The sequence below is a fragment of the Schistocerca serialis genome, chromosome 4 (assembly GCF_023864345.2).
Source record: "Schistocerca serialis cubense isolate TAMUIC-IGC-003099 chromosome 4, iqSchSeri2.2, whole genome shotgun sequence".
NCBI lineage: Eukaryota > Metazoa > Arthropoda > Insecta > Orthoptera > Acrididae > Schistocerca > Schistocerca serialis.
In genome coordinates, this window is record NC_064641.1 from 306,669,176 (window position 1) to 306,693,255 (window position 24,080).

General features: G+C 40.6%; 1 protein-coding gene across 1 annotated transcript in view; it reads right to left on the reverse strand.

Annotated features, from left to right (window-relative positions):
- LOC126475013 (uncharacterized) overlaps nt 1-21,711 on the reverse strand; it is a 276,772-nt gene extending 255,061 nt beyond the window's left edge. The window contains exon 1 of the mRNA XM_050102551.1: nt 21,702-21,711. The gene's annotated coding sequence lies outside the window, so the exon portion shown is untranslated. The remainder of the gene's footprint in view (nt 1-21,701) is intronic.
- Nucleotides 21,712-24,080: the final 2,369 nt, after the last annotated feature.

Consider the following 24,080-nt stretch of genomic DNA (forward strand, 5'->3'; position numbering starts at 1 on the left):
TCAATCACACCCATCTGTTCATCATTTTGTTCGCATCGAGAATCTGCATCAGGAGTGTGAAGCAGAAGAGAGGAATATGCGCATGCAGTTGAGAAGCAATCCTGTATCAGCATTGTCATAAGGAGCTCTGTGCACAATGGAACTAATGTGAAGCAGTACGTAACAAAAAATCTGAATATTGATCTTAAATGCATTGACATTAAAGGTCTGTTGAGATTAGTACCAGTTAAAATTCACCCAGGATATGTCTACAGATTTATAAATTACCTTCCAATTTCTTTCAGTTATTCTTTCCAACCAGTTTCCTTTAAATTATTCAAGCAGCAATTATTAATCATTTTACATAATTTTGTCCCCCCACTCATATGACATTATTCAATGGCAACCGTTTAAAGGATGGAACTGAGCAGAATATGAACAGACCTTTCAATTGTTGAGATAAAAAAAATTTTGAGATAAATTATTCATGTTATTGTCACAAGAAACGAATGAGACTTTTTTTGTACTTGTTACATGTCCATGAGATTGGGAATATGAAAAAAATTGAAGGAGCAAATGAAAGTTAAATTCTGCCTACAAATGAGATGCGCTGGGAATGCTGATTTCTGCAGTAAAGGTAAGAAGCTGCTACACTATATGCTTATATGGCCACACTTGGTGCCGTCTCTCTGGCAGTAGATAATCTCTTTTCCTTCCAACTAATATCCTTTATGGAAATTGAATTTTTTAAGAAAAGATGAAAATTTGTATAAAGTCATCATTAAAGTGTAAGATAAGTCATTGAATTCTATTTGATTGGTCAGATAACAATCAGGTTCCTTAGTGAAAATGCAGCTAAATCTACTTTAACTGAAAAGTACCAATACAGACAAAATTTCATTTTTGAAAAATAATTTTTTTTTCATAATTTTGTTAAACACTATTCACAATGGAGTCAAAGGAAATGGCCATTGTTGAAAATTCATTACAATGCAATATGCCAAGATGCCAGACATCTGAGCTTGGCAACAGTTGAAGTTAATGAGCCAACTAGTGAATTGGCCAGTGGCAACCAAAACAGTGAGGTTGACGTCCCACTATCAAAAAATGATGACACTGGTAGTATAACTAATCATGAGATCACTTTTATGATGCTCGATGAGACAATTTCACTGTTCTCACCGGGAAACATTTTTCCAAATAGTGAAACTGAAGGACGCGACGGGGAAAATTCCTTTGATTATTTGCTCACGATGTCGTGAACGCAAGAACAGGAAACAATATGAAAAACAATGTAAATGCTATTGACACACACAATTTCTCATAACTCATGCAACTAATAAGACAACCGTTTGCAAAACAAAAGGAATTTCAGGAAAATGTAACCCAACAGCTTAAGAAAAATATAGGACAACAGTTTATACAGAAAAATCAGGCATTGGATGATTTCAAGAACAGTATCAGTCAACAGTTCAGTGATGTGAGCAAAACTATACATACTGAATTATCTGACAAACTATCTGGCAAGTTGACAGAGTTAGGTAAACAACTAAAACAAGAAATAATTACCGACAGATCCCGCAATATAAATACATCAGTGGAAAAAGTACCATCCATAGACGATAAACAGACCCAACTTCCAGGTGAGTTACAAAACCTTAGTCAAGGATATTCTCAAATTCAGGAGACGCAATCCCAAGTGGATGTGTCGGTAAAAAATGTGACGAATGCAGTCAGTAAGTTACAAGACGTATGCAAAATCGTACCCATCAAAGTACAAAAGTTAAGTCTAAGAGTAGACCAATTAAGTTTAGAGTCAAAATTTGCCAAGAAACAGTGCAGATGTAAAAGAAATAAGTGAAAAAGCTGGCGCTGGGTGCTGGATAAGGTCAGCACCCTTGCTGAAAAGGTAGTGTCAGAGTGCAAAATGGATGTAGATACTGTAGAAGAAGCTCTAAAGGAGAAAGAAAGTCAACCTCTTGCTAAAATAGACTAAGGTTTGAAGGAAGCATCCAAAACAACATTTGACAGAAAACAAACCCATGCTTTTAGAGGAGGTAGATACTTTCACCGTATACCCATAATATGGGGCTAGACTGTCAAGGGAAAATAGCAAAGGTTGCAGAATGCAACAACACTTGCTGAGAGCTGTACCTGTCGAGCAAGCTCAATTGCCATGCCCGTGAACCATGGACTTTGCCATTGGTGGGGAGGCTTGCGTGCCTCAGCGATACAGATGGTCGCACCGTAGGTGCAACCACAATGGAGGGGCATCAGTTGAGAGGCCAGACAAACAAGTGGTTCCTGAAGAGGGGCAGCAGCCTTTTCAGTAGTTGCAAGGGCAACTGTCTGGATGATTGACTGATCTGGCCTTGTAACACTAACCAAAACGGCCTTGCTGTGCTGGTACTGTGAACGGCTGAAAGCAAGGGGAAACTACAGCCGTAATTTTTCCTGAGGGCATGCAGCTTTACTGTATGGTTAAATGATGATGGTGTCCTCTTGAGTAAAATATTCCGGGCGGGGACTACTCAGGAGGACGTCGTTATCAGGAGAAAGAAAACTGGCATTCTACGGATTGGAGGGCGGAATGTCAGATCCCTTAATCGGGCAGGTAGGTTAGAAAATTTAAAAAGGGAAATGGATAGGTTACAGTTAGATATAGTGGGAATTAGTGAAGTTCGGTGGCAGGAGGAACAAGACTTTTGGTCAGGTGAATACAGGGTTATAAATACAAAATCAAGTAGGGGTAATGCAGGAGTAGGTTTAATAAGGAATAAAAAGATAGGGGTGCGGGTAAGCTACTACAAACAGCTTAGTGAATGCATTATTGTGGCCAAGATAGACACGAAGCCCGTGCCTACTACAGTAGTACAAGTTTATATGCCAACTAGCTCTGCAGATGATGAAGAAATTGAAGAAATGTATGATGATATAAAAGAAATTATTCAGGTAGTGAAGGAAGATGAAAATTTAATAGTCATGGGTGACTGGAATTCGAGAGTAGGAAAAGGGAGAGAAGGGAACATAGTAGGTGAATATGGATTGGGGGTAAGAAATGAAAGAGGAAGCCATCTGGTAGAATTTTGCACAGAGCATAACTTAATCATAGCTAACACTTGGTTCAAGAATCACAAAAGAAGGTTGTATACATGGAAGAATCCTGGAGATACTAAAAGATATCAGATAGATCATGTAATGGTAAGACAGAGATTTAGGAACCAGGTTTTAAATTGTAAGACATTTCCAGGGGCAGATGTAAACTCTGACCACAATCTATTGGTTATGAACTGTAGATTAAAACTGAAGAAACTGCAAAAAGGTGGGAATTTAAGGAGATGGGACCTGGATAAACTGACTAAACCAAAGGTTGTACAGAGTTTCAGGGAGCGCATAAGGGACAATTGTCAGGAAGGGGGGAAAGAAATACAGTAGAAGAAGAATGAGTAGCTCCAAGGGATGAAATAGTGAAGGCAGCAGAGGATCAAGTAGGTAAAAAGACGAGGGCTGGTAGAAATCATTGGGTAACAGAAGATATATTGAATTTAATTGATGAAAGGAGAAAATATAAAAATGCAGTAAATGAAGCAGGCAAAAAGGAATACAAACGTCTCAAGAATGAGATCAACAGGAAGTGCAAAATGGCTAAGCAGACATGGCTAGAGTACAAATGTAAGGATGTAGAGGGGCATATCACTAGGGGTAAGATAGAGCGTGCCTACAAGAAAATTAAAGTGACCTTTGGAGAAAAGAGAGCCACTTGTATGAATATCAAGAGCTCAGATGGAAATCAATTTCTAAGCAAAGAAGGGAAAGCAGAAAGGTGGAAGGGGTATATAGAGAGTCTATACAAGGGTGATGTACTTGAGGACAATATTATGGAAATGGAAGAGGATGTAGGTCAAGATGAAATGGGAGTAGACAAAATTCCATTAGAACTACTGACGGCCTAAGGAGAGCGAGTCCTGACAAAACTCTACCATCTGCTGAGCAATATGTATGAGACAGGCGAAATACCCTCAGACTTCAAGAAGAATATAATAATTCCAATCCCAAAGAAAGCAGGTGTTGACAGATGTGAAAATTACCGAACTATCGGTTTAGTAAGTCACAGCTGCAAAATACTAACGTGAATTCTTTACAGATGAATGGAAAAACTGGTAGAAGCCGACCTCGGGGAAGATTAGTTTGGATTCCGTAGAAATGTTGGAACACATGAGGCAATACAGACCTTACGACTTATTTTAGAAGAAAGATTAAAGAAAGGCAAGCCTACGTTTCTAGCATTTGTAGACTTAGAGAAAGCTTTTGACAATGTTGACTGGAATACTCTCTTTCAAATTATAAAGGTGGCAAGGGTAAAATACAGGGAGCAAAAGGCTATTTACAATTTGTACAGAAACCAGATGGCAGTTATAAGAGTTGAGGGGCATGAAAGAGAAGCAGTGGTTGGGAAGGGAGTGAGACAGGGTTGTAGCCTCTCCTCGATGTTATTCAATCTGTATATTGAGCAAGCAGTAAAGGAAACAAAAGAAAAATTCAGAGTAGGTATTAAAATCCATGGAGAAGAAATAAACACTTTGAGGTTCGCCGATGACATTGTAACTCTGTCACAAACAGCAAAGGATCTGGAAGAGCAGTTGAACAGGATGGACAGTGTCTTGAAAGGAGGATATAAGATGAACATCAACAAAAGCAAAACAAGCATAATGGAATGTAGTCGAATTAAGTCGGGTGATGCTGAGGGAATTAGATTAGGAAATGAGGCACTTAAGGTAGTAAAGGAGTTTTGCTTTTGGGGAGCTTAATAACTGACGATGGTCGAAGTAGAGAGGATATAAAATGTAGACTGGCAATGGCAAGGAAAGCGTTTCTGAAAAAGAGAAATTTGAGAACATCGAGTATAGATTTAAGTGTCAGGAAGTCTTTTCTGAAAGTATTTGTATGGAGTGTAGCCATGTATGGAAGTGAAACATGGACAACAAATAGTTTGGATAAGAAGAGAATAGAAGCTTTCGAAATGTCATGCTACAGATGAATGCTGAAGATTAGATGGGTAGATCACGTAACTAATGAGGAGGTATTGAATAGAACTGGGGAGAAGAGGAGTTTGTGGCACAACTTGACAAGAAGAAGGGACCGGTTGATAGGACATGTTCTGAGGCATCAAGGGATTACAAATTTAGCATTGGAGGGCAGCGTGGAGGGTAAAAATCACAGAAGGAGACCAAGAGATGAATACACTAAGCAGATTCAGAAGGATGTAGGTTGCAGTAAGTACTCAGAGATGAAGAACCTTGCGCAGGATAGAGTAGCATGGAGAGCTGCATCAAACCAGTCTCAGGACTGAAGACCACAACAACAACAACATGCCACAAGCAAACACAAACACGCCTGTCACTGACAGCGTGGCATGTTTGAGAACATTACTTGCAGATGAGGGATTACTTAGGATGAGGGATTACTTAGACATCGACAATTTCTGGTATTTACCTCAGAAGGGAAAAGAACAAACCCCATGGTCTTTATCAGAGCATTTCAAAATGTTTTATCTCATACCTGAACCAAAGCCCAGAAAATTATATTTGTTATTGAAGACACACAGGGGGATGTTCTGCAATGGGCTACAGACATGGCGGTACATTGCCACTACTATGAACAGTTTGAGAGAGCCTTTCTAGATAAATATTGGTCTGAGGCCATGCAAGAGAGGCATTCAATGCCTAACATGGAAGCTTAAGGGGCTATTTTGAAAAGTATTTGAATAAAACCAGATACTGGACTAATCCGGTATCTCAAGTAGACGTGCTGCCCACATTAGGAAAAAACTCATTACCATTCTGGAACATGACACCGAATACTTTGTATCTGTACTGGACTCAATAGACTTGATATAGAAAGAGAGGCCAGTACAACCCATGCCAGTTAATACGCAGATAGTGCCACAGAGATTTACATAACAATGAGTGAACAACAGATTCGTAGTACAACATGGATGGCAGTCTTACCCGCCACAGACTTATGGTTACAGTAACAGTAATCACAGTGGTATTGGAGCAAGCTGTAAATTCAAGGGGGGATATAAAAGAAATTGGAAAAAAATTTAGCAAAAACAACTACAATGGGCAAGTAGTGTATAGCCAGCCTGTACAATATGTACAGACACAGAAGCATACCGACAATCCTTCTTTCCACGAACAATACGAGACTGGAATAGAAGGGAGAACCGATAGAGGTACTCAAGGTACCCTCTGCCACACACCATCAGGTGGCTTGCAGAGTATGGATGTAGATGTAGATGTAGACACAAGCTACCAGCAATGATGAGCCGATCACTTGGCAAACACAAAACATTACCAGGCAGCCAGATAATCCACAGACAGTGGGATTCGGCAGCGAAGTAACACACATAAGCCAAATAATGTGCAAAGGCAAAGAGAATTTCAGTCAAGAGCCTCACAGGATACTAATTGGCATAATCAAACACCAACAGTCCATTTAGTAGAAGTTACCCCAGAGACTGATGCCACTGCGAAGCCAGAAAACTTGAACCAGTCATGGTAAGCCCCCATTCAGTGACCTTGGAGGGAAGTGGGGGCATGAGCTTGATCAACACTTGCTTTATCAGTTATGATCATGGTAGTTATGTGAAAAATAATCTATATCAAAGTAACAAGGAAGACACATAAAAACTTGACAGAGGGCAAGGTACAAGCTACTATTAAAGCCAAAATATTTGAACTTGATTGTACCCATTGTACTTGACACAGGTGCTACAACTAATTTGATGTCACAGGGATACTTTCAAGAACTGAAGAAGCGTGGGCATATACCGATACTGCCAGTACAAAATTGCAAGGTACAAACTGCCACTGGTCAGAAATCGAAAGGAGTCAAAATACAAGACTTAATTCCTGTCCAATTAGGACAATTTTCTGCGTGATGCAATTTTTTTATAGTAGAGAAATCAATAGTTGATTGTTTACTCAGTATGGACAAATTGATACAGGAAAGGGCCAATATCATTTCACTGTAAATAACCATCTCAAGAACAGCAAGAAGAACTTAGGGAACTGATACTTGCTTATATACATGTATTTGAAAAAAGACCAGGTATCATTAAGGATTTTGTGTACAAAATGGAAGTATATCCTCATGAAACTTTTTGTTCTACTTCATACCCTATACCATGGACAAAGAGGAAAGCAGTAAGAAAAGAGATTAACGTGATGCTTCAATGGGGCATAATACAACCATCATTTTCCACTATCGTAGTCCTATTTTGGCTGTGAGTAAGGCAAATGGCAAGGTGTGCTTGGTCCTTGATGCACATAACATTAATAAGATTATTGTACCAGTCCGAACATGTCCAGACAATTTAGAGGAACAGCTTATGAAATTCCATGATGCTAAATTTCTTACTATAGTCGACCTCTGATCTTCATATTGGCAAATGAAATTACATGATGAAAGTTGGAAGTATACCGCTTTCACATGTGTGGGCAGGAGCTTTGAATTTCAAGCATTACTGTTTGGATTGAACATAAGTGCAGGTGTATTTATCTCTACACTGGACAGAGTGCTAGGGTCCAAACTTTGGAGTAAGGTAACAGTACATGTGGACAACCTTTTAGTCACTACACTCACTTGGGTAGAACACTTAAGGTTAATTGAACAAGTATTGGGCCACTTTTCCAAATATAGAGTAACATCAAATCTCAAGAAATCTAATTTTTGATGAGAAAAGATAAAATTTTTAGGACACGTAATCTCTTTGGAAGACATACTGTCAGATCCTAAAAAAATTGATCTCATTAGGAACTGTCCTGTTCCTCAAAACAAGAGACAATTAAAGGCATACTTACACCTAGCGTTATTTTTCAGGAAATTCATCCCTAACCAACTTATGAACAGTGATGCTTTACTCAATCTTTTCTGGAAAAACAGACCTCGGTTATGGAACAAGCAATGTCAAACTGATTTTGAGAACATCAGTCAAGCCTCATCAAATGCTAATATTTTATCTCAACCAGACATGAAGAAGGATTTTTGTTTATGCACCAATGCAGCTTCTCAAGGTCTGGGTGCATACCTTTTTCAAATAGTAGAAGAGGGAAATCTCATCCCTAAACTAATTAGCTTTGCCAGTCGCACCTTATGTGAAGCTGGACTTTTATATTCAGTTATGGAATTGAAGGGATTGGCTGTAATTTGGTCCTTTAAAAAGTTTGAATATTTCCTCTGGGGTAAATACATAAAAGCATACTGTGACCATCGGTCCCTATCATTTTTGTCAACTTGTAAATTACTACACCAATGGATAGCCAGGTGGTGTATGTTTCTTCAAGAATTCAATTTTGAAATAGCCTACATAAAAGAAAACCAAAATATAATAGCTGATGTTCTTTCTCGATTATCACAAGGCTTAGAGCAATCTTTTAGAGCTGGAAAGTGAAATGAGAGCTATGTTGATGGAGGACGAAACACTCTGACCATACTATGTCCATATGTGTAAACAGATGGAGCAATTACAGAAGGAAGACAAACACTGGAGTAAGGCAAGGGCGAAACTTATGCAAAACAGTAATGAAAAGTTAAAAAGGTTTCTCACTACTCCCAAATGTGTTCTGTTAGATAGGAACCATCCCGAAAAAGAACAGTGGCACGTTTGTTTGCCAGAGGAATATGTGGACAATTATACTTGGGGCCATTAAGGCACTGGAAAATGCACGCTGGACTCTATCACAAAGGTAAGGGGGGAGTAAGTCAGTATAATATTTGTACAGTACATTACAGCCAGTTCAATTATAAGACAAATCAATGAGGATTATTTTGCAAGAGAATGAAAACCAGAAGTAATGCTAACAGATAATGCCTAATATTTTGTTGGATGCAAATGGAAAGAGTTTGTATATTCCAACCAAATCAACCCCATTTTAGCATCCAAATTTTATCCTGAAGCATCTCCCATAGAAAGTGTTTTTAAGGAATTCAACAGGTTTGTGAGAACCTATATACCTCATAAATATACCAAGTGATTGAATATCTCACTTCCTTCTTACAAGCTGTTAACAACCTTCCCCACACATCAACTAGATTTACACCAAATGAGCTGATGTTCAATTGCAAACAAGTAGAGGAGTGGGAAAAATCTCCCAAGTTACCGATACTGGAATTATCACTTGACGATAAAATACAACAAGCAGTAATCAACCTCGAAACTTGGGCTAAATATAGGAAAGGAATTTATGACAGAAAGCTGAAATGTACAACACAATTTTATATTGTACAAAAGGTGTTACTTAGCACACAAAAATTGGAAAATTGGAAAACTTAACCATACTTGGCAACTACTCTACACCGAAATCCCCTACCCAGGAGCATACAGATAGGTACACACAAGGGTAAAGACAAGGGCCTTCACCCACACAAAGACTTGAGAATGTATGTATATTGAAGAAGGCTGTATGCCCTCTAGGTAGTATACAAGTATGATAATATTAGATTTAGGATGTTGGAAAAACACATTCCAGAATTTATATTGCTAGATGATAAGGAAAATTTCTGTTTGAGTTTTTTCTTATATGTCAAATGTGTAAATGATAAGATGAATGGATTTAATGAGAAAGAATTTTACTTTTATGTGTTTAGAGATGACGATACCCTAAATACAACACTTTGCCTTGTGTGTGGGCCAGTTGTAAACAAATAAACAAACTTGTGAAATGCATGGTAGCAAGCAATGCAATACACAACTTTCCGTGATGTAAGTGGAATCAGAGTGACGAAGCGCATGTGCATTGGCGACCAAGCTAGTCAATAAACTACAAGGGCATGCATGCCAGACAGACAGCCAAAACAAACAAACCCTATGAGATCAGCCTGCACTAGCATCTGTAAAGCCTATTGCATAAACAGGGACATAGAAAATTAAGGGAGAGTCTATACTACAACTATGACTATCTACACAATACACACATAGAAAGATAAGCTAATGGATTAAATACACGAAAAGGAATCCTAAACTACAAGATTTTTACTTAAGTTATGCTACTATATACATTATATCTATATAAGTACAATATTTACTAATTTGAGTATGGAAAGTACACGCATTAATTTATATTTGATGGACAAGGCAAGTCTTGCTGTGGGTAAACGAGTGAGTATGGTATAAATGGCAAACTGAATAATAGGTCACACCATGCCTATAGTACACTTTATCTATCAGATTTATAAGGTAAGTAGAGACGCACACATGACATTAAATAATTTTTGTGATAGCAAGACTGCAAACTCAAGTAAATGAATACATGGTTGAATATATTAAAAAGGTATTAGAAGCCATCGAGCCACTATGCACTTGTCTATGAAGATTTAGTATTAAGTTTTTCTCGCGTCCTAAAGTGAAGAAAGATGAATGCTTGTAAAGTGTTAGGGACCATATCAAAATAAGAAAGGACCACACCGCAATATAAATGTAGTTATTAGTTTATGATACGCATGAATGTGATAGTGTGAAAGTGTGTGAAGAAGAAACCAGTTGCAGTACATCACATATCACAATGCTGGACTAAAGTTGAGCACTACCAAATAAACAAGAGGTTGAAACCTAACTACTGTGAGTGTTGACTCCCCATGAAGGTGTCAAATACATGTTTAATTTGAAATTTTTATTCACTTATGTTACTTATGTAAGCACTGTTTTACACTCATTGTACATAACATGTCATACTGATGATACAACTCTGTATACCTCAGCTTATGAAATGGTTATCCTCTAAACAATGAACATAACAAGTAAATATTGAGTTACACTTTTAAACACTGAATAAGTATTTGACATGATTGGTATGATCAGATTTGAGTTGTGTTTGTAAACACAAACTATTTTGTTCTTGGGATCACAGTTAAGTCTAGTAATGAGACATGATGATAATGAGATCCCATACTCCAAGGAGCTTAGGGGGCGATGCGGGAGACCCGCACCGCTGACTAGGTAAGGTCCTAGCAGAGACGGTTTGCCACTGCCTTCCTCCGACCGTAATGGGGAATAATGATGATGATGATGAAGACGACACAACAACACCCAGTCATCTCAAGGCAGGGAAAAATCCATGACTCCGCCGGGAATCGAACCCGAGACACCGTGCGTGGGAAGCGAGAACGCTACTACAAGACCACGAGCTGCAGGCTAACGAGACAATACTGAGCATGTAAATGCCTTTCAGTGGAATTTCCTTAACCCTGCAGTGTACAGATCCTTCCTGGAAAATGCTAGAGAGGTGAGGCCATACATAGTTATCTGAGCAGCGTGTAGTATCTATTGTAGTGACTACTGTTTACCTCTTTAATTCTCTGGAATTGATAAATATGTTCCAACAAGAAGTCATTGTAAATTGAAATGAAATGTATGTCAATTTATGCCATAAAGGAAAACATAATCTATTATTGTACATGAATGTTATATGAAGAATGAGAGTAAAATTTGCACTCATATAATTGGAATTCAACAATGTAATGAAACTGTAATTTAACAAAATGTACTAAAACAAAACAATAAGCAGCCTATAATGTATATCAGTGACGATAATGGCATGCCATCAAATGAATATTATAAGCCTATTTTGTAATTGTATTTTTTTATGTTATGTGTACAGAATGTGGAAAGGACACTACAAAAACTTTATGTAATACAACTGTATTAAAGACGCTCAAAAACAAAAGTGCAAAAACATACGAAAACCTGGCTGCAGAATGTCAGGTGGGGGCCTGCACATGATAAACTAAATATAGCAATACTTCAAGTAATATGAATTTGCTGTGCTCAACAACATTGTAAAAACGTGAATTTTCTGTGCTCGACAACATCATAAAAGCAGCAAGAAACTTACTTTGTTGACGGATGTCAGATGTACAGTTGGTATCCCCACTGAATAAGCGAGAGTGTGACGAGCTGAAATAAATACCTCGGGCCGCTGATATGAAAACCAGTTGTCACCACATTGAAGATTTCACAAAGGATCACAGCACTGCAAATGAGCTTCATGAATCTGTGCAGTGAAAGCTACCGCAGATGCATGACATGGACACTCTGGGCCTCGTATCGAACATGTGAGCGCGAACTGGGACGATAATGGACATTGAGCCGCACCCATGTGCTTCGAAAGCCAAACACTGTGCAGATACTATCTGAAGAGATACACTCTTCAATTGATTAATTTCTGTATCTACATCTGTTTGTTTCTACAAGTGGCAGCAGGTGGACATATGACTAGCTCCAACATACCAGTATTTTTTAAAAATGTTTATTCCAATCATGTATTAAAAAGTGTCATAAAAGTTATTAGGAAGGCCAAGTTTATTCATACATCTACATCAATCACACCTGTCTGTTCGTCAATTTGCCCACACCGAGAATCCTGCTTCAGGAGGTTCGAAGCAGACAAGGAATTTGCACGAGCAGCGGAGGGGCGATCCTGTATCAGCATTGCCATAATCAGCTCTATACACAATGGCACTAATGTGAAGCAGTATCTAACAAAAAATCTGAATACTGATCTTAAATGTATTGAATTGAAGGTCTGTTGAGATTAGTACCAGTTTAAATTCACCCAGGATATGTCTACAGATTTATAAATTACCTTCCAATTCCTTTCAATTATTCTTTTCAATCAATTTTCTTTATTGTTCAAGCAGAAATTATTAATCAGTTTACATTATTTTGTCCCTCAATTCATATGACACTATTCACCACACATGGCTGTTGCCTTGGCAGAGATGAGCAGCCCCTGCCGAAATATACCAACGGTCTCACTGAAGCCTTTACAGACCGTAATTATCCTCCCAACCTTGTACAAAAACAATCTCCCATGCCTTATATTTCCAGTCACCCACCACCTGCAAAAGTCTCACCATTAGGCCACAGAGGAACATTCACCCAGGGCTGGAGCAACTGGATTACATTCTCCACCAGGGTTTTGACTAACTCCTGTGATGCCCTGAAATGAGAAATGTCCTGCCCACTATCCTTCCCACCCCTCCCACAAAGGTATTCCACTGTCCATGGAGCCTACACAATATCCTCATCCATTCCTACACAACCCTGCTCCCAACAACTTACCTAATGGCTCATATATCTGTAATAGACCTAGACGCAAGACCTGTCCCATACATCTTCCCACTACCACCTACTAGAGTTCAGTCACAAACATTACCTATCCCATCAAAGACAGGGCTACCTGTGAAACCCGTCATGTGATCTACAAGCTAAACTGCAACCACTGTGCTGCATTCTATGTGGGCATGACAACCGACAAGATGTCTGTTCCCATGAACGGCCACCAACAAACTGTGGCCAAGAAAAAACTGGACCACCCTGTTGCTGAGAACACTGCCCAACATGACATTCTTCATTTCAGTGACTGCTTCACACCATGTGCCATATGGAACCTTTCCACCAACACCAGCTTTCTGAATTGCACAGGTGGGAACTCTCCCTGCAACATATCCTAAGTTCTTGTAACCCTCCTAGCCTCAACCTACATTAGTCATTGTCCTCACCCATCTAGCCCATACCCTGTTGCCATTTCAGCACTACACAGCCCTCTATTTCACCAACACATCCAGTCTTTTTACTTCTCTCCTTTTCCGCTAACCCCCTCCCTTCTCCTCTGCTCGCGGTCTAGTCTCCTGACTGTACCTAGCTGCCCTACCCTCTCTCCGCCTCGTCCCTGCATACTCCCCAGCAGCACTTCAATCTCCCTCGCCCCTACCCTGCTTCACGTCCTCTTCCTGTCCCAGCCTCCTCATTATCCTCAACAGTTACCTCTTGAATCATACACTGCTGCTGCTGCTTGTTGCTTGTAGTCTGGCTTCAGCTGCCGGAGCTGTGGTCATGTGTGTGTGAGTAGCACTTGTGTGACAGTCTTTTTGCTGTGCCTGTATGTGACTCAGTATCTCGGCTTTATGGTGAGTAGCAACTATCCTTTTCATAATATTGTTACATTCCATCCTGGATTTGCCATTGTTTGATTTTGCCTTACAGTTTTTCTTTGGTCCTAACCCAGTGCTGTTTTCCTCTTTTACTATTGTCAAATGCATTACCATACTCAATATCCATCATTCTTTCTCTTCTTTCCCATGTTTCTCTTGCCACCTTACAGTCCGCACTGAATGCTCTACTTATGAGCCACACTGTATCAATTGTCTCAGATGTGCTACAGGATCAGCATCTTATGCCCCACATTACTCCCGCCAAAATCATTAATGCTATATCATCAAGTCCACCCCAATAGCTGAGTGGTCAGCATGATGGATTGCCGTCCTACGGGTCTGGGTTCAATTCCCAGTTGGGTTGGGGATTTTCTCCATTCAGGGACTGGGTGTTGTGTTGTCTTCATCATCATTTCATCCCCATCTGGCGTGCAGGTTGCCCAATGTGGCATCGAATGTAATAAGACCTGCACCATGGCACCCAGACCTGCCCCGTAAGGGGCCTCCCGGCCAATGACACCAAACACTCATTTCCATTTCCATCAAATTGATCAGTATCCCTGTGTCCCTCTCCCATATTTTTGCACTTTTCCAGTGTCACATGATCTTGTATCTCATCCTACCACCTCCTCCCCACAACCCACTCCTTCTCTGTTCTATCCCAGTTCGCAGCTACTAATTTCGCCTAATCCAGTCACATCTCCCATCTCCCTTCTTCACACGTATCCACCCTCACACCTGCAACCCACAGTACATATATTTTTTTTTAAATCTGTTCTTTGATCTCATTGAAACTTCAAGGCCATTTTATTTGGTTTTCGCCATTCACTATCATCTCCCTCAGATTTCATCTTGTTTCCCATAATTTCATCTTTTTTGTGACTTTTCCCACGAATTTGGGTGTATTTTTGCGCATTATTTTGGATATAATTCTACGTTATTTAATTATTTTTTCGCGTTTTTTCCACCATCAAGGATCCTTGCACCTTCCATCTACATCAATACAGAAAAGTTTCCTTATCCCTATCCAGAACCCAATCCAACATACTGTTCCTGCATTGTTGCTTTGCTCATGGAATCCCTCCAAATGGCCAAACCGTCAAATTACTGACCTCCAGCTGCTGCTCTTCCTTCCACAATGATCTTCATCTGCTCAGATTCCGCCAGTCCTTAGCTCTCACAAACATAGTCTTCCAAAGCCATATGAATCAAGCCCAAACCTTCTTGCAATACCTTCTCTCCATGCCTAAAATTCTCCTGCTACACAATCCCAAGTTTCTGGAACTCATAACACACATTGAAACTCTTGCCCTCCAGAAACTAGAGCAACTTTCTCAATGCCACCTCAAAAATTATCCACCCTACTCATTTCCTGCTCCCGCCTTGGAGTATCACTGTCCACCACCTCTACAACAACCTCCAAACCTCCACTACGTCCCCTTACAGGTGACAAACAATGTCTTGCAGATCTACTACATTTACCCCACCCTCCAAAACTCCCTCTCACCACCAAACAGAATCCGGAACCTAAACAGACCCATAACACAGTGATGTACCTATCATCCAAAAGTCTTAGCGCAGCTGAAATATCAGATTGCTCCAAAGGCTTCACCTTGTGCCCCACTCCCAAATTCAGTCATGCATGACTTATCTCTCCTTCTACCAGTCCGTACACTGGAAAAACTTTTTTGCCACCAGCCCTACCAATCAGACTCAAACAAAGACCAATGTTGAACCCAGCCTGACTCAGTTCACACCTGCATACAACCATGATCCACCCCCACTGCCCACAAATCAGCCCCTGTTAACTTTCCATAATTTCTTAACCTCAAACCTTGCCTCACCATCATTCCCCAAATCCCTCAAATGCAAACTAACATTAAATCCCAGAAAGAACCACAGTCCACCTCCTAAAACATGTTCCCAACTTTATAATCCTACCTGCAGCAAAGGCTGCACCACAGTTGTTTTGAATTGCAAGGATTGCCTGGCAGAAGGGCTCTGCCAGCTGTCAGATACATCCATCTACAAACCTTGCCACAGTTACCTATTCCAGAAATCCAGCAGGATCACCAGTCTCTTCTCAAATCCTTATGCCCATTCCAGAACCTCTCCCCGGAGTCCATCCCGCTCCTCACTCCTGCCTTCCATATGCTTCCTTAAGTCCAAAATCCAGGTATAGTTGCTGGTTACTATGCACCCCTGAGAGAATCTCTGCTATCATAGACCAACACCTTCAGCCTATTACCTGCAAAATACCAACCATTTCCTCCACTGACTCTCCACAGTTCCTGATTGTTTAACACACGGTGCCGTGCTCATCACTATTGATGTCACCTCCATTTACACTAACATCTCTAATGCACATGGCCTTACCATTATTGATCACTACCTTCCACAATACCCGACACATTCCAAACCAACAACCTCCTTCCTAGTCGCCATGATCAGCTATATCCTCACCCACAAATACTTCTCCTTTGAAGGCATTACCAACAAACAAACCTTAGATATGTTTATGGGCATCCACATGGCAGCATCCTATGCCAACCTATTCATGGGCCATCTAGAGGAAACCTTCCTAAACACCCAGAATCATAAACTCCCCATCTGGTTCAGATTCATTGATGACATCTTTGCAATCCGGATCATGGGTGAAAACACTCTACCCACATTCCTCTAGAACCTCAACACCTTCCCCATTCACTTCACCTCGTTCCTACTCAACCCAATAAGCCACATTCCTAGATGTTAATCTTCACCTCAAAGATGGCTACATCAGTACCTCTGTCCACATGAAACTTACTAACCACCAACAGTACCTCCACTTCAACAGCAGCTACACATTCCTTACAAGAAGTCCCTTCCACACAGGCTAGCCACCCGTGGCCATCACAATTACAGTGATGAGCTGTTCCTCTTGAAATATACCAAGGGTCCCAATAAGGCCTTTCCAGACCACAATTATCCTCTGAACCTTGCACAAAAACAAATCTTCTTGCTCACCTTAATCAACTTTATACTTACTAACAATTATATACAGGGTGTTACAAAAAGGTACGGCCAAACTTTCAGAAAACATTCCTCACACACAATGAAAGAAAATATGTTATGTTGACATGTGTCCGGAAATGCTTACTTTCCATGTTAGAGCTCATTTTATTACTTCTCTTCAAATCACATTAATCATGGAATGGAAACACACAGCAACAGAACGTACCAGCATGACTTCAAACACTTTGTTACAGGAAATGTTCAAAATGTTCTCCGTTAGCGAGGATACGTGCATCCACCCTCCATCGCATGGAATCCCTGATGCACTGATGCAGCCCTGGAGAATGGCTTATTCTATCACAGCTGTCCACAATACGAGCACAAAGAGTCTCTACATTTGGTACCGGGGTTGCATAGACAAGAGCTTTCAAATGCCCCCATAAATGAAAGTCAAGAGGGTTGAGGTCAGGAGAGCATGGAGGCCATGAAATTGGTCCGCCTCTACCAATCCATCGGTCACCGAATCTGTTGTTGAGAAGCGTACGAACACTTCGACTGAAATGTGTAGGAGCTCCATCATGCATGAACCACTTGTTGTGTTGTACTTGTAAAGGCACATGTTCTAGCAGCACAGGTAAGTATCCCGTATGAAATCATGATAACATGCTCCATTGAGCATAGGTGGAAGAACATGGGGCCCAATCAAGACATCACCAACAATGCCTGCCCAAACGTTCACAGAAAATCTGTGTTGATGACGTGATTGCACAATTGCGTGTGGATTCTCGTCAGCCCACACATGTGGCGGTGAATCGAGGAAGTACAGTACATACTGATGAAACTAAAATGAGCTCTAACATGGAAATTAAGCGTTTCTGGACACATGTCCATATAACATCTTTTCTTTATTTGTGTGTGAGGGATGTTTCCTGAAAGTTTGGCCATAGCTTTTTGTAACACCCTGTATAAACAGATTTGTTTTTGTGCAAAATATATATATATATATATAAAAAAAAATAGAGGGAAACATTCCACGTGGGAAAAATATATCTAAAAACAAAGATGATGTGACTTACCGAACGAAAGTGCTGACAGGTTGATAGACACACAAACATACACACAAAATTCAAGCTTTCACAACCAACGGTTGCTTCATCAAGAAAGAGGGAAGGAGAGGGAAAGACGAAAGGATGTGGGTTTTAAGGCAGAGGGTAAGGAGTCATTCCAACCCCGGGAGCGGAAAGACTTACCTTAGGGGGAAAAAAGGACAGGTATACACTTATACACTCGCACACACACACATATCCATCCGCACATACACAGACACAAGCAGACATTTGTAAAGGCAAAGAGTTTGGGCAGAGATGTCAGTCAAGGCAGAAGTACAAAGGCAAAGATGTTGTTGAATGACTGACTTATCATGAGGAGTCTTACAGATCCCCATCCAATAACACATCCAATTTGCAGCCAAGACTCTCACAGAGTCGATGAAGCCTTTGGCTGAGATGCTTGGCTTGGCTCCAAACCAAAGGATTCTTATCAACTCTGGGAACAATGATGGAAATTGTGAGCTATGCTTGCACCCTGCATGCTCGACAGCTGCAGGCAAGGCCGCCTCCACATCTCAGATGAGACCTCCCAGTACACATACCTAGTGCACACTGACGTTCTTTGTGGTTGTGAATGCTATCTTCGTAAGGGGCTCCATAATGTGCCTAACTTTGAAGCCCCTGATAACTAGCAAACCACAGCCCATGTGCACCTGCTCGAACCCTGCTGAAGAAATGGCCACATGTTCACTCACAAAGCGAATAGGTGAGGCCAGCCTCTACATGGGACCTCTACCTCAAGAGACGCAAACACATTACCATCCACTACTCATCCCAGTGCGAGAGCAGATCCACAGTGATGGGTAATCTAGGAGGTGCCGCAGCAGCAGAGCCCTGACACAAAGCAAGTAACACCTGGGGTGTCCTATGTGATGCGTCAGATCCTCTGCCATTGCTCCAACCTGAGCCAGCAACTTGAAAGCAGCTGACCATAGCCAAAAGCACATTCAGCTGTTTGCCAACTGCAGCCAGCTCCTCCTGTGTCTCCACACAGCATGCACACTTCCTATCCATCCTAGCAAGACTAACTGAAGAAGTAAAGTATAAAAGCAGACAGACACCTAGATCTGCAACTTCCTAATGTTTCACCAATGGATGCTGATGCCTTTCAGAAGGAATGTAAACTGTGCTACAAAATGTCTGAATGACTCTCACATTAAAAAAAGCTATCTAGATTAAACCTCTTATGTAGAAAAACAAGCACAAAGTTTAAGAAACATGCTACTAGTAAAACACAGAAAAGCTAAATAAGTAACTTGCCCTGGAGACGTGAACAGGTGATAGCAAAGGGCCTAACTGACAGGCTTACTAAAGAAACAAACACTTGTCTTCAAAACAAAACAAATGAGTAACTACTGTGCTGCAAACTGTCTGAATGCTCATTTAAGTACTGAGTGGCAGAGATAAAACAGAAATAAAGTTTGAGCACAAGGCTTGACTGACATGTACCCTACAACTACTGCTGCTACTACTCCATGCGTCAGCCTTAAATATTTGTACACAGCATTCCCCATCACACAGGGGTCCTATGCCCATAGCATTGCACTGCTGCTATGATTGCTGAGAGCCTTTCTCTTTCAGATTCAGAAAAAAACATATTCTTGCGTACAGATATCTTTTGGCAGGACCCTGTTTCCTTGGCCTATGCTGACAGGTATTACTGATAAATATCGTGTTGCCTGTCAGTGGTTTTTATCACTGTCTGCTGCTCTAAAACCCACAACATTGAGACTACTGTTTTATTTAGAGCATTCCCAGTATGAGCCTGCCTTCTTAACTGTTTCTTGCCAAAAGAGCTTCCAGAAACAGTACCAAAGAACTATGTTGTAGCACTTCAGTTCCATCACCTATGACATCTAGGCAATCAGCTGCTAGCTGACATGGTTGCTCCCAATGCTGCCATCATTCCCTTGTCTTGCATTACCTGCATATGCAACAATGTGTTTATTCCTGACACTCATAGGTTCAAACTCATTTCTACACATAAAACAGTTAAACTTCAAATCCTAAGCAAGGGAAAATGGTGCCAGAAGGCTCACAGATAACTCCTATCTTCTCCATCCACAGAGGAGATGAGCAACATGACAGTGGAAATTACAGGCCCATAAAGTCAGTGGTCAGCAAAATAAGTATCTATACATGCAGTACAGGGCTATTACAAATGATTGAAGCGATTTCATAAATTCACTGTAGCTCCATTCATTGACATATGGTCACGACACACTACAGATACGTAGAAAAACTCATAAAGTTTTGTTTGGCTGAAGCCGCACTTCAGGTTTATGCCACCAGAGCGCTCGAGAGCGCAGTGAAACAAAATGGCGACAGGAGCTGATAAAGCGTATGTCGTGCTTGAAATGCACCCACATCAGTCAGTCATAACAGTGCAATAACACTTCAGGACGAAGTTCAACAAAGATCCACCAACTGCTAACTCCATTCGGCGATGGTATGCGCAGCTTAAAGCTTCTGGATGCCTCTGTAAGGGGAAATCAACGGGTCGGCCTGCAGTGAGCGAAGAAACGGTTGAACCCGTGCAGGCAAGTTTCACGTGTAGCCCGCGGAAGTCGACGAATAAAGCAAGCAGGGAGCTAAACGTGCCACAGCTGACGGTTTGGAAAATCTTATGGAAAAGGCTAAAGCAGAAGCCTTACCATTTACAATTGCTACAAGCCCTGACACCCGATGACAAAGTCAAATGCTTTGAATTTTCGGCGCGGTTGCAACAGCTCATGGAAGAGGATGCGTTCAGTGCGAAACTTGTTTTCAGTGATGAAGCAAAATTTTTTCTTAATGGTGAAGTGAACAGACACAATGTGCGAATCTGGGCGGTAGAGAATCCTCACACATTTGTGCAGCAAATTCGCAATTCACCAAAAGTTAACGTGTTTTGTGCAATCTCACGGTTTAAAGTTTACGGCCCCTTTTTCTTCTGCGAAAAAAATGTTACAGGACACGTGTATCTGGACATGCTGGAAAATTGGCTCATGCCACAACTGGAGACTGACAGCGCCGACTTCATCTTTCAACAGGATGGTGCTCCACCGCACTTCCATCACGATGTTCGGCATTTCTTAAACAGGAGATTGGAAAACTGATGAATCGGTCGTGGTGGAGATCATGATCAGCAATTCATGTCATGGCCTCCATGCTCTCCCGGCTTAACCCTATGCAATTTCTTTCTGTGGGGTTATGTAAAAGATTCAGTGTTTAAACCTCCTCTACCAAGAAACGTGCCAGAACTGCGAGCTCGCATCAACGATGCTTTCGAACTCATTGATGGGGACATGCTGCGCCGAGTGTGGGAGGAACTTGATTATCGGCTTGATGTCTGCCGAATCACTAAAGGGGCACATATCAAACATTTGTGAATGCCTAAAAAAACTTTTTGAGTTTTTGTATGTGTGTGCAAAGCATTGTGAAAATATCTCAAATAATAAAATTATTGTAGAGCTGTGAAATCGCTTCAATCATTTGTAATAACCCTGTATATTTCATTAGTGTAAGGAGGCTCAATATGGTTTCAGGGATAAGCACTTCTACAAATCCCTACACATTAAGTCAAACAATGGAAAATCCAGGATGGATTGTAACAATATTATGAAGAGGAAAATTGCTACTCACCATATAGCACAGATGCTGAGACACAGATAGGCACAACAAAAAGACTGTCACAATATAGGCTTTCGGCCATCAAGGCCTTTGTCAAAAATAGATCACACACACACACACACACACACACACACACACACACACACACACACGGGCGCGCGCGTGCGAGCAAACATAACTCACACACACGACTGCAGCCTCTGGATTCAGCTGCCAGAGACTGCATTCATGTGTGTGTGTGTGTGTGTGTGTGTGTGTGTGTGTGTGTCTGTCATCTATTTTTGACAAAGGCCTTTGATGGCTGAAAGCTTATACTTGACAGCCATTTTGTTGTGCCTATCTGCAACTCAGCATCTCCGCTATATGGTAAGCAGCAACTTTCCTTTTCATAATATTCCAACACATTAAGTTTACTTTTGAGATGGTGGGAGTGGGGGTGTTATTAGCTTGCATCACACTGATCTTTCAAAGACACAAGACATAGTTGAGTTTAGATATGGTAATTACATGCTCCTGGAATTGAGAACAGAATGGTACCTTTGGTACATGTATTTCTATAGTACTGAATCTAAAGGTTAAGGACAGAAAAATAAATGTCAGAAAAAGTGGAACATCATCAGGTATGTCACAGAGAAGTGTGTTAGAGCCATTGTTGTCTATGACAAATATAATTGACACAGGCACTGTTAGTCATTTGAATACTAAAATGTTGTAAATATTTTATGGATTAACACATGATTAGGCAAATAGGACATTGTGAAACTCTTCATGAAACCTTGTTACAGAAGAGAAGTGGATGAACAAAACTGGGATGAACATCAACATCAGGAACAGTTAGCTGCAAATTTTCTGCTCCACAAAATCCAAGGCTACATTTGAGTATAATTCATAAGGCAAACTGCTCATGAGTCAACAGATTGAAGTATCCAGTGGTGACATTTGACAGCAAACTGCAATGGGGCCTTCATATTGTATAAAGGGCAAACAAGTTCTCTTCTGGATAATGAACCTTCTTGGAGTGCTGCTTACGGAAAATGAAACAAGAGGCACACTGTTTCTTGGTTAGGTCTCATCTGAAGATTGTAGTCCCTTATGGAACTAACATCAATCCCATATGTAATCTTGTGTCCTTAAAAATAAGGGGAGTAAAGATTTGTCTAGGGATGTTTTGAGCAGTCTAAGCATGATAAAGTACCTGGACTGGTACTCAAAATCAAACTGAAAGAAAAATCATAGATTGTGGAATAGATATAATTGTCTTGTAGTATGCAGTGTATGGATGAAAATTGGTGAAATAAAGGAGAAGCCAAAGGCCAAAGCAATCTCAAGAAATAAATGTGCTTCACTGCAAGAGGGGTGAGGTGGGGATGGGGGGGGGGGGGGAGGGGGGGTTATGTGAAAGATTGGAGCCCTAGAAACCTGATATGATATAATATGATATGGTGTTACAGAAGCAGACTGAAACAATGCAACTTTATAGATTAACAGAATTATAATGATTAATAGTTCTGTGTGGGTAAAATCTATACAGTTAGTGATTTATGCTGGCAGGTAGGCACAAAGCTTCAATGTAATTTAATGTATCACAAAAGGAGTCTACACTAGGAAATCATATAGGGCATTGTTTTTTTCCAGCATTATTCAGGTGTCATGTCCAGCTGTATGTGCTACCATTATAGAATGGGAAGCAAAAGTTATGTCGTAGCTGAACAATTAGGAAGAGGACCCAGAAAGTGAGCTGCAAACATCACTAGGCCGGAGAAGTGCACATAAGCTGTTTCATCATTACCAACTTCTCTGAATAGTCTCTTGTATTCCATCCCACCATTGAATCCCTGTTGCCTTTTTTGTTTGCTACATTTTTATATTTTTTCCATTGATAAATTAAATACAACATTTTGTCCACAAAGTTTTCTACTGGATCTTGTGCTTCTCTAGGCTTTCCTCCTGCTGCCTCCACTATTTCACCTTTCAAAGCTACCCACTCCTCTTCTATTGTATTACTTTCACCCATTTTGGTTAACTTTTGCATCATATTCCCTTTGAAAGTCTCAATATTGCATTGTTGTTTCGCCTTATCCAGACTGCATCTTTTTAGTTTTGCACCTATTTGCAATTTCTTCAGCTTTAGTCTGCATTTTGTAACTAATAAATTACAGGCAGAATCCGCACCTGCTCCTCAAACTGTTTTACACTTTGAAATCTGGTTAGTAAATCTCAGTCAACCTTCCATTGCCTCCATATCCCATATATGCACAGTCTTCTTTCATGAATCTTATGCAAAGTGTTTATGGTAATTCAATATATCAATTCAAATTAAGTTCCATCTTCAAAGGAGTACACTTTGACAGGCATTTCGCATTTGCTGATAGCAACACAATCATTTTCAAT